The sequence below is a fragment of the Callithrix jacchus genome, chromosome 19 (genome assembly GCF_049354715.1).
Source record: "Callithrix jacchus isolate 240 chromosome 19, calJac240_pri, whole genome shotgun sequence".
Lineage (NCBI taxonomy): Eukaryota > Metazoa > Chordata > Mammalia > Primates > Cebidae > Callithrix > Callithrix jacchus.
Window position 1 is genome coordinate 14912274 of NC_133520.1, and position 12752 is coordinate 14925025.

At 39.9% G+C, this 12752-nt stretch overlaps 1 long non-coding RNA gene across 1 annotated transcript in view; it reads left to right on the forward strand.

Annotated features, from left to right (window-relative positions):
* LOC144580355 (uncharacterized) overlaps positions 1-12752 on the forward strand; it is a 37625-nt gene extending 24873 nt beyond the window's left edge. The window contains exon 3 of the long non-coding RNA XR_013529730.1: positions 12616-12752. This is a non-coding gene — a long non-coding RNA (uncharacterized LOC144580355). The remainder of the gene's footprint in view (positions 1-12615) is intronic.

Here is a 12752-nt window from a genome sequence, read left to right on the forward strand (position 1 = left end):
CGATAACATTATCAGCAGCTTTGACCAAACTTTTACGTATGCAATGACAACTATATTACAGTGACTCTCTGGCTAAAAGCAATGGAAAGACACACCCCAGTTTTCAGAGATGTTATAATATAGGGAAAAAAAGAGTCTTAGAATCAACTTAAAAGTTGCTCATCTGTTATTATGATAAACATAGTAATAATACTATGAACACATAATGTGAACCAAAAGTTAAGATGTAATTATACTGGGAGGATAGAAGGAAAGAAATATACATATATATGATGGTGATGAGTTAAGCAAGTATATGTATGATTATACACACACACTAGTCTCGATATCTGCAGGGGATTGGTTCCAGGATTTCTGTGAATACCAAAATCTATTAAGTCCCTTATATAAAATGGTGTAGTATTTGCATATAACCCAGCCATATCCTCCTATATAATTTAAGTAATCTCTAGATTACATGTAATCCCTAATGCAATGTAAATGCTATGTAAATAGTTGTTATACTGTATTTTTTAAAATTTGTGTAATTTTTATTGTTGTCTTGTTATTTTTTCATTGTTGTTTTTTCTGAATATTTTCAATCCATGGTTGGTTGAATCTGCAGACACAGAGGGCCAGCTATATGCAAAAATCATATGTATATGTGATAGTAAAGAGTGCAGTGATGGTGAAGAAAAGCTAAATCTTTAATTTCTAAGGTGAGAATTCCATTGTTCATGCCTAATTTTGGACACTCATCCTATACAAGTAATCATGTTATCGAAAGGTAATATTAACATAAACAGCTAAAATAATTGAGATTGCCTCTGGACAGTATTTTTGGGTCAGATTTTTTTTTTTTTACATAAGCCTTTGAATTGTTTGAAACTTTAGACTATGCATCTATAACATGGATAAATATAGTATTTAAATTTCAAATAAGGCAGTGGCAACACAAAGATTGCTAGCATAATTTTTTGTTCTTAATAAGCTATATTGAAATTTACTAGTCTTAGTTGACATTCAAAACATTTCTGGAAAATTTTCTTATGGCAAACAATACACATAATGTGATTTAAGGCGTGGCATGATAGATCTCTTGCTCTTACGGAGTTATATTGAACTAAGAAAGATAGCTCCTGCATTGTTACGGAAGGTAAATTTTTGTGTTTTGGTTCAGATCTAATCTTATCTGAGATATATAGAAACGAAAAATGTTCTCTCTTTAAGTATCTTATTAATGAAGACATTTATAGCTAAAATAATTTTTATGTTTTTGCATGTTAATAATTATGACTAGCTGGGCTTCTAACCAGCCCCAGAGAAGCAGCCCCCACACTCCTCTATATAGTGTACAGATAAACCTCCTTCCCTTGCAATTTATTACATTTTTGTGGCTTCTCTTTCCTCTGCTCACATCTTAGGTGGGTTGTAAACTGGTGGGTGGGTCAGATTTCTTCGTCAAGAGTTAGTATCTCCCGTCATTTAATTAATCTGAACCCTGTTAATTAGTGACTATCAGGGCAGTGTAATTTAAGGAGATAAGTACTGGACCATGAGTCAGGAAACTTGATTTTTTTCCCAGCTGGGCCATCTGTATCTCACCTCTCTGTGCCTTAGTTTTCTCACTTGTTAATGGAAGGTTTAGTATAAGTGCTCTCTAAGGCATTTTACAGTTACAATATTGTATGAAAGCATATCCATTTATTTAAATGCCCTAATACTAGATTATGTCACAGTGTAAACTTATTGAGACCTTTTGTAAAGCTCTGGATATTGGTGTGTGCAATAGGTTGACAAATAATAGAAAGAACTACATAGACTTAAGTTACTGGGCAAAAGAAAAAAAAAACCTGGATAGAGCACAAACAATTTTTTAAGGTTAAAAAACATTATTAATGGTGCTTTCTATGCTAGTAACTTATCTATAGCATGATATTCTAGGGATGAGTGCTTCTTAACTGGTCACAGCACATTTGTAAGGAAATGGGGCATATATTTCTAAATGTTGCTTCTAAGCAAATTAACTACCTTAAATATTAATCCATTTTATTTTATGCTGCTGCAACTCTCATTTCTTGTTGTATCATCCTGTGATGTCAACCAAGGCAGAAACTGACTTTGCAAAATCAGATGAATAGCTACATTGAAGACGTGAATCATCTGTACTCAGTTAAAGAATTACAAACTACCCTAAAAAAATCCCAGCCTCTAACATAAAAATGCTCAGTAGGTATACATTATGTACCATCTAAGAAAAAAGATCTTCAATTTAGTTACAGTACTTAATGAAAATAGTAATAGACACTGCCTTTAATAATAATGATGCCAAACCCAGGCAGGCTACAGTGTACTCACGTTGTGATTGACAAGGACAGGTACCATGGAGTGTGGACCTACAGCTCGAAGACAATTAGCTTTTCTTTCTCAGTTCCACCCTCTCTGGCAATTGCCATGCCATAAAGGGGAACCAAGTAAACAACGTAGATTCATTCTTGTTTCTAGAAAGCGGAATATAGAATAAGGCTTTGTTCAAATAATCACATATTACTTGTTACTTAAAGCCCATAGAATGTATGGGCCAAGTTACTATTTCAGTGGTTTTCAACTTGTAATACATATTAGAACTGTATGAGGATTTTTATTTTTTTCAAATTCAAGTGCCTAGACCCTCAATATTTTGTTCAATCTGTCTATAATCTAATTTTTTTGAAAAACTACAGTAAATGCCAATTCAAATATCAACCAAAGGTTGAAAAAGATTGTTCTGTGTGACAACTAACCCTTCAATGAGACAGACATATCTGACACAATCCATTATCCTACAATTCATTTGAATTCTAGACCTTTAGATTTGAACTTTGGGTGGGAAATGTCAGTGATACGTCCTCTTAGCTTACGATGCTATGGCCTATTTGTTTTGACAGTATTTTATTGCTTGAATGGAAATAATTAGTTATATTCTACCTTAATCATCTTTACTTTTTTTCCTTTTTATAAGGTTTTACTGACTTATTTATTCTATATTTCTCAAAGCCTGGGGAGCAGGGAGACCTGTAAGTCTTAGGACACGGCAAATGAAAAAGTAGGCACAAAATAATGTTACCACCACGTTTCAGTATCTCCTTTCCTCTTTTGGTTTTCCCTTGTTTCTATATAGGATCAATACCCATGACATGTGACTGTTTTCTGATAACAAATAATTTCAGAACCTCACATTGTTGGTAGGTTCTTATGTTTCTTGATCCCCTCAACTCATTTCTTCTCTGGTTCTTATCTAGTATGGTAGGTAAAGAAAAGTCCAAAGGAAATACAAGTTACAGGCAGAGTTCTCCTTTGCCCACGCCACCCCACCCCACCTCAATTCTGTCTCCTATTATTCATGAGAAAAGATAATAGAATTATGAGAGATGGGAGCAGGGGTGAGGGAGCAAAGATTGGAAAATTTTGACATACCTTGTTCTGTAGAAAATTAATTTCCTTAATGAAATCTCCTCAGTAGAGCTTGGCAAATTGCATGTTTTGACATGGATAGGAGGCTACAAGATCAAACTAGTTCCACATGCAGCAAGGAGCTGCCGTGTGCCTTTAAAATGTGGCTGGGCTGACTTGGTACCTGTTGCCTTCATGGTGGAGCTACTCAGCGGGACCCTCCATGGCCTTCTGATTGGGAACCTGAAAGTCCTCTTTCTGTTTTCACTTCTGGGCATGGACAAAGCCCTAGAGTCCCAGGCCCAAACCACCTTCACAGGTTTTAGAAACCAAAGTCTTTCTTGGGCTAGATTTTATCCCATCTTTTCCTAGACATATTCTTTAATTCACACACACATGCACATACTTTACTTTCCAATGAACATGATGAAGGGGAGAGAAAGAAAGGTGAAGGATCCAAGAGAACAGACAGATCCTGTCTTTTATCTCAAGTCTCTTTGCTTCTATGGTTCATGGGACTTTGGTTTTGGAGTCTCAGCCCAATTTTAACGTTCAAGCTGCCTATTACTGGTGGAAAAGGGGGGGAAAAAAGAGCCGCTTCCCTGTCTCTTTGCCTTCATCTGCTGTTCACGTGGAAGTGTGTGCGGCTGACCCAAACCTCGCTGACATGTCAGCGTGCAGCCGCAGGACGAGGGGTGTTTGATTTATAAATGGAATGTATAATAGGCACGATGCCTTCTGAGCCGAACGTTCATGGAAAATCACATGCCGCTCACATGAGGGACCAAGATCTTTTTTTTATTATTTTAATGAATTGAGTTTTTTCAGTGCACCAGGGAGATAAGAAGATACCTGCCAATAACCCTCTGATTGTGTCCTCGGCCAATTGGTGGGCTTGAACATGGGTACTCCTCTCGTCAATTGAGTTTGTGTGTTAAGTCGAGGTTTAGCTTTGGATTTGAAGCTCTCGCTCAAACAAAGCCACAGACGCTCCGACAGTGGAAACCATCATATAATTCTCCTCTTTGTTTCTTTAAAGAGGACGAGGTTGGTAAAAAAATCCATTTTGGGAAGATTCAGTCTGAAGATAATGATAGTGAAGATGAGAAAAGACAGCAGGTTGTAAGTTCTGGTCTAAGTTCGGAAAGAGGAGGAAAAAAAAAGGTTGAAAAGGCAATAAACTACAGCAAGGCCAACAGATCAACCAACATGAGAAAAACCAACAGGTAACAAGGGACCTCTGGAGCTTCTGAAGAATAGAGATCAGTAGGAAAGCGTTTTGAATGAGAAATAAAATGCTCCTTCCTGTCAGGGAGGAAGGGAGGTGTATGGTGCTTGAGAAATGGAAAAAAAATGCAATTAAAAGCCAGATATGAATAAAGATCAGGTGAGAGAGGATGTCACCCTGTGGCCTTTGGAACTGTGTTTCTGCTGCCTCCAATTTTTTTTTTCCCTGGAACAAAGGAACAATGTTGTGGAAAACTGGGTGCCAGATACTTTAGGAAAATGAGACACAGTGAAGCGGATAAAGGAGACAAAGACAATTGCAGTCATATGCAGTAAACTGGAGGCAGCTGAGGCCTGAGACAAAAGGTGAAAATTCGGAGCCAGCAAGATGACTGAACCATGGGAAGGAAGGAGGGAAAGATGATTCACAATAACATTTGAAAGACATTGGCTTGAATATTTATTAGCGTGTTGCACACTGCTTGGCCTTGGGGGACTGCCTTTGTTCAGTGAACCATTTCCCAGTTTTAAGGCAATCAACAGGAAAAGAGCTTGAAAGATGGCCATGGATGCGTGATACATAGTGTTTGAGAGCAAACCTGAGATAAGACTTTGGCTCTGAGAAAGTGGTGGGTTGGAGGCATTGTCACCCAGGGGGATCATCTCCCTCCAGAATTAGACTCCAAGAGGAAATGCATGATTCAAATGCCTCGAAGGGATTCCTTGTCATGAGACTAAAGTTTCCAGCACATCCTAGTCTAGGGTAATTTCATTTAATTCATCCTGGATATAGATGAGAGTAAAGAAATGGGTAAGGCCAACTGTTGGAAAACGGAACATTATAAACCCATAACTAATTCTCCTTTGGGGACATCAAGCCTATATATACATCTGTGGTCTTTCTTAAAAACAAACACATCAGAGGCCATTTGAAGGGAGACTTATGATCCACCCATCTCAGGATTTTTTTTCCAGAAAATAGGACTGAAGGATAATTTGTAGAAAAGATGATTGTTATCCTTTAGGGTGCTGTTCTCAAAAAGTTGCTGATTCACTAAACCCTTAACCCTTTCTTATTGGCATTATGGCTCTGTCCACAAAGAATTTCCCTTTTATTATTTGTTCTTAATGAAATACATTTTTCCTAAGCCAGTCAAGGACCTACTTACATAACTAGTTAGTTGGTGTTTATTCTGGTAATGAAAAACCACTCAGAATTGTGGATTTGCTGTTTAAGCATTTATTAGTAAGATTCTGCCCAAAATGGGAGACAAGAGAATCTAAATATAAATGAAAAAAAATCCCAAAGTTAGTTTTCTATGGAGTTGAAACACTGCGCCAAATGGCACAAGAAAAGATATAGAAGAATGAAAAGCAAACTTGGAAAACAGAATTGTCTGAGGTATCGGTAAGCCCCTGAGTCGGCTCATGGTGTTTGTGTGCAGTTAGCGGAAAATGAATGTCCTTGCTAATCTTCTAGAGCACTCTATCAGGGAGTAAATGCACCAGTGCTAGCTAAGGGAATGGAAAAGGAATTAAGTCCTGTCCAGCTCAATACCCACAGTGGCATATGTTTTCACTGTGGGGCTTGCAGAGGGGCTCCTGCTTCATACTAGACACAAGGTTAGCAGAAGGGAGGCAAGTGAGAGGATAGCACTCAGCAAAAACATTGGCTTGTTGTTGGAAATGGAATAGATGTTCAGAATCTCAATACACCCAAAATAATTGTCATCTTATGTCTTCTGCAAAGGGGCAGCAGAACAGCCTGGAAAAGTCCAGAGCCTCTTACTTTGCCCGCTTCTCATATTGATGATTGTCTAGATATACATGAGAGTACATGTATATATACATGGGTCAATTGAGATAAGGCTGTGGGGGTTTCTGGTTGGTTAGTTCAGCTGATACACAGAAATTATGTTTCAGTCTTCTCAAATTAATGATGTGGAATCCTTGGGTTGCTCCATCATATATCAAACCATTTGCCCCTATTTCCTGAAAAGAAAAAAATGCAGGATTATTTACTTCACATAAAATTCCAGGTTTTAAATATAAGAAGCAATAATTACACATAAATATAACATTCGATAGTTTGCAAGTGCTTTTAATATGTATGAACTCATTTAATAATTTGGTGTTATTTGCTTTGACTAGATAAGATAATTGAGGACAAAGTCTTTGTCTTATTTGGCTTTATAGTATCATTGCCTAATACAGATTACAGCACGTAGTAGGCATGTGATAGAGTTTGCTGAGGAATAAAAAAAAATATTTTTATTTCAAAAGAGACTTAAGTGACTGTTTAAGAATTTACTTAGTCTCTATGGTTTCCAGTTTCTCCTGTAAAAAATAAGATGGTTGAACTAGATTTGCCCACATTGGACAGTTGGCAGAACAACTCTGGGGCTCCTTAAATGAATACATTCCCGGATTCCATCCCAGCCTATACAATCAGAATCTCTAGTTGTGGATCCAACAAAACCACATTTAAGAACCAATGCAATAGATGAACTCTGAAGTCTCTTTTCCCTTTAAGATTCTCTGAAATAAAGAAGGTTCTATAATGCTTTTAAGTGTCTGTTTATAATTAACTCCTTGACAGACAGATAAATAAAGAGAGGGAGTTTTGATTCAGGTCTTTAATAGAAATGAAGATGATACATCTTTGAAATTAACACATAAAGGAGAAAGAAGAAAGAAATTAAAAAAAAGAAAAAGGGAAGAAAGCATGCTTGTGATGGTTAATACTGAGTGTCAGTTTGATTGGATGGAAGGATGCAAAGTATTGATTCTGGGTGTGTCTGCGAGGGTGTTGCCAAAGGAGATGAACATTTGAGTCAGTGGGCTGGGGAAGGCAGACCCACCCTTAATCTGGTGGGCACCATCTAATCAGCTGCCAGTGACTATAAAGCAGGCAGAAAAACATGAAAATGCGAGACTGGCCTACCCTCCCAGCCTACATCTTTCTCCCGTGCTGGATGCTTCCGGCTCTCAAAACGTCGGACTCCCAAGTTCTTCAGTTTTGAGACTTGGACTGGCTCTCCTTTCTCCTCAAGCTTGCAGATAGCCTGTTCTGGGAACTTGTGATTGTGGAAGTTAATACTTAATAAACTCCCAATAAGGTATATATATCCTGTTAGTATATATGTATCCTATTAGTTCTGTCCCTCTAGGGAACCCTGACTATTACAAGGCTTGATTTACAATACTGTTTTATACACTTTCTAGAAGAAAGCCATGACTATTGTTGTAGTCTCTTGTATTTGTATAGCCTGTTGTCAACCACTTCATCTTATCATCTTGTGTGCTTATTCCACAATAATTCCCCCCCCATTATGTATGTGTCTCCAGAGACCCACACTGACAAGTCAGAGAGGAGAGGACAGAGAGAATAAAAGTACAGACAGCAGAGAACAATTGGAGGCAGCATGCTTGACTCTTCTGGTCATTATGGGATTTTTGCATTGTTACACTAGCTAATTGCAATTTGGAAAGTCCTAGTTTTCTCACTTACCTATGTGAGCTCCATTCACCCAGATGCTTTCTTGCCATGGCTGATAATTAGATTGTTACTACTGTCCTTCTTAAATAGACAAATTTGGAGCCACATTAGATTGTTTTCAGCAAAGGGACACTGCTGGGCCTTCTGGGCAGTTATGACAGCTCTGGGGCAAGATTCAAACCAAGACCTAGTAAAGGCCCCTGGGATGGAAGAACTATTAATGAAGATATTAAAAATACAGGCTAAAAATGTTTCTTTGCTGGTTTTTCTTCTCATTTTTAATAAATGTAGTGTAGATCATTTTGAATTTAAGACCACATTAGGTCAGGTATGATGTCTCACACCTGTAATCCCAGCACTTTTGGAGGCCGAGGCAGGCAGATCACTTGAGGTTAAGAGTTTGCAACCAGCCTGGCCAAAATGGTGAAACCCCGTCTTTACTAAAACTACAAAAATTAGCCAGGCATGGCAGTGCACGCCAGCTACTCAGAAGGCTGAGGCATGAGAATCGCTTGAACCCAGGAGGCCGAGGTTACAGTGACCTGAGATTGTATCACTGGACTCCAGCCTTGGCAAGAGTGAGACTCTGTCTCAGGAAACAAAAAACAACCAAAACACACGCATTAAATAAAAAACAAAGACTAGAAAGGGCCACAGCCAAGAAGATAGGAAACTTACTTTTCATGTCGCTGATGACAAAGTCGGTTAAGAATGTTTCTGAGAGGAAGATAAAGATTTGGGGACACTTCCAGAGACAATTAATTGAACTTTGTCTTAGGCAACAGTAGGGTGTGTGTGTGTGTGTGTGTGTGTGTGTGTGTGTGTGTGTGTGTGTGTTTGGGGGCAGGGGGTGAATTGAGGAGAGCGAGTTACCAGTCTTTCTTAAAACCCAAGTATCTTCAAAGGAGGAGGAAAGGGCTACAAAATCATTTTAGCTAAATTTACCCCAGAAACATTCTCACTCAGACAGATTTAAGGCAACTGAAATAATCTCTTTCCTCTTTGTTCCTGGAGCTGTGTTTTGATTTGTTTTGTTTTGTTTTAATTTTTTTTTTTGAGATGGAGTTTCGCTCTTGTTACCCAGGCTGGAGTGCAATGGCGCGATCTTGGCTCACCTCAACCTCCGCAGCCTGGGTTCAGGCAATTCTCCTGCCTCAGCCTCCTGAGTAGCTGGGATTACAGGCGCGCGCCACCGTGCCCAGCTAATTTTTTGTATTTTTAGTAGAGACGGGGTTTCACCATGTTGACCAGGATGGTCTCCATCTCTTGACCTCGTGATCCACCCGCCTCAGCCTCCCAAAGTGCTGGGATTACAGGCTTGAGCCACGGAGCTGTGGTTTTAATTGAGAAGCCTGGGAAAGCCACCCGCCGAGGGCAGGACAGGAGCTGGTTGCAGGTCTGAAGGAGAGTACTGTTTTGCAGTGCTGGAGGTGGGAGAGGCAGCACAGAGGGGAGAGAGGAATGAAGGGTCGCCTGGAGCTCACGGGGAACATTTTTGGAGGACAAATTCAGAATCATGAAACAACTTTTTTTTTTTTTTTGAGACGGAGTTTCGCTCTTATTACCCAGACTGGAGTGCAATGGCACGATCTCGGCTCACCGCAACCTCCGCCTTCTGGGTTCAAGCAATTCTCCTGCCTCAGCCTCCCGAGTAGCTGGGATTACAGGCACGCACCACCATGCCCAGCTAATTTTTGTATTTTTAGTAGAGATGGGGTTTCACCTCGTTGACCAGGATGGTCTCGATCTCTTGATCTCGTGATCCACCCGCCTTGGCCTCCCAAAGTGCTGGGATTATAGGCGTGAGCCACCGCGCCCGGCCTAATTCATGAAACAACTTTTGAATTCGATTACAACAATATGAAAACTACCATGTTTTTGCCAACAAAGATAAGGAGAACATTTAGGGTTCTATTTAAAAAGTCAAATTTTCTTTTTTTTGCAAAGATTTAAAAAGTTTAAATTCTTTATGTTAAAAGAACATTAACCAATAATGTATCAGGAAGTTAATTCATTCAACAAATATAGATTAAGAACCTACTGTGCTCCAGGAGCGTCGGAGCCTCTGGAAGACAGCAGTGTTTGCAATTCCTGTTCTTGTTCATCTGGGGAACAACCGCAGCTACTTCTCAAAAGTAAGCCCTCAATCTTGACCCCAAAGAGCCTCGAGACGCTGAAGCCAAGGAAATGCAGCCTGATATGTCAGCAGCCTCCTTCCCGCACTATTCCTGAAAGCTTACAGGAGTGAAGAGAATAGCAACAGCCTGATTTTATCGATAGCTTTCTTTTTTTCTGGCTGTCCTCAGAAAAACTCATTGTTTTGAACGAGTATCGACTTGTTCACCGTCAGGAAATAGAATAGACATAGCCATGATGTAACTTTGAACTATCAATGTGGTTCCATGCCGCAGCATGAGTACTTTAATTTCCCTCATATAGAGCCATCACTTTTGCAAGTGTATTTCTCGCGCAGTAACATCAGGGCGGACAGAGACCAGTCAAATTATGAGGTCACAGGAGGCCCAAGTTGAAGGCCCTCTGAATAGTTATCCTCTATATGAATGTCTGCACATGTACACACACACACAAACACACACACACACACACATACACACACTCACACACTTTCCTTGAAATTGATAAGAGGTTTTAGTGTCTATGGTAAAAGTTCTTATTTCCTAGGGTTAATACTTGGAAAAGCAGAAATGTGGCTAACATTAAAGAGATAGTATGACATTAAAAAAATACACGGGGCCTATAATCCCAGCACTTTGGGAGGCCTAGCAGGGGGATTGCTTGAGGTCAGGAGTTTGAAAGCAGCCCAGCCAACATGGTGAAACCCCATCTGTACTAAAAATACAAAAATTAGCCAGGTGTGGTAACACACACCAGCTACTCAGGAGACTGAGGCAGGAGAACTGCTTGAACCGCAGAGGCAGAGGTTGCAGTGAGTTAAGATCGCACCACTGCACTCCAGCCTAGGTGATAGAGGGAGACTCCATCTCAAAAACCAAACCAAACCAAACAGAAACCACTGGGCCTACCCCAGCAATATTTCTCTTAGTGTTTAGACCATCTGCATTAAAATCATCTGCAAGAACTGATTAATGTACAGATTCCTGAACCTACTCCAGACCTGAGGAATCAGTAGCTGTGGGGAAGGGGAGGTGAGAATTCCAAACAAAATTTTCAATATCAACAAGCAGACTGGGAAATTCTGATGCACACTACGTTTTGTGATCTAGTGCTTTAGAGGAGGCAACAAGAATGCTTTGATACCTCTGTTTCCAATTGAAAGGTTGGAGAAAATATAGTTTATCAGTCAAGAACCATGACATCTTCTGATGCTGCCTTTAAAACCGGCTTTGACGTCAATGTTGTCATCCACTGGAAAACCGCAGTTAACTCGGTTTGTGAGGTGGTGGTAGGGAAAGGGTTGGCAGTGTCTCAAGGTCAAAGGCATCCTGACTCTTTGTGGCTGAATAAGACTAGTGTTAATTTCAGGAAAGTCTGCATCCTGGCAGTTTGTCTGAACTGTTCTGTGCAGTCATCTGACTTAGGCTGGGAGGTTTATTAGCTTGTTCTCACACTAATATAAAGGAATAACCGAGACTGGGTAATTTATAAAGAAAACAGGTTTAATTTGCTCACGGTTCTGCTGGCTGTATAGGAAGTATCTGCATCTGGCAGCATCTGGTTCCGGGGAGGCCTCAGGGAGCTTTTACTCGTGGCTGAAGGCAAAGCAGGAGCAGGTGTCTCATACTGCAGGAGCAGGAGGAAGAAGGTGGCAGGAGGAGCCACACACTTTTAAATGACCAGATCTCACGAGAACTCATTCACTATCCTGAAAACAGCACCAACGGGGAAGTCTGCTTTTCTGATCCAATCACCTCCCACCAGGCCATACCTTCAACATTGGGGATTGCATTTCAACATGAGATTTGGGTGGGGACACAGATCCAAGCCACATCAGAGGTACACAGTGTGACTGAACTGGTTAGCCACATCAACAATTCCTAACTAAGTGGGCTTTTCATAACTGCAACTTCACTTTTATGAGTAGCAAATCAAAATCTCCAGACATTTTCTTATACAATTGTAGGTCCAGCTTCTATTTAAAATTATTTAAAAGTCTGTATGGGAGTGTTACAGGTCTAAAGGTTTCTAAAGGTGTGGTGTTATCATCTGCCACAGAATTCTCATTTTGAATAAATCAATCAACATGGAGACTCACAGACTATAGGAAAGCCTACAAGCTTACCTGTGTGATTTATGCCATTCATGTTTCCTCCCAAGAAGCTGCTGATCAGTCTCCAGGGCAGGCTCTGTCCCAGGTTCCCATCTAGACCTTTCCTCTTCTTCACCATCCTCCAATTTGTTCTTTCTTAGGATTCTCTTGCTCAAAGGGAGTGCACTCTGATTTGCAAAAAACTTTTTTCTATGTCTATACGTTTTCTCACTTTTCCTTCATCTTCTAGGCTTCTAACAGTTCTCCAAAGAGGAACTTTAAAGGGTGTTTCTAAAATCCATGGTGAAAAGCCTGTGAAGCCATCTTCTTCCACATGATCTTCTCCTTCCATGTCCTCCCTGAAAAGAGGAACACAAATAAGTGAAG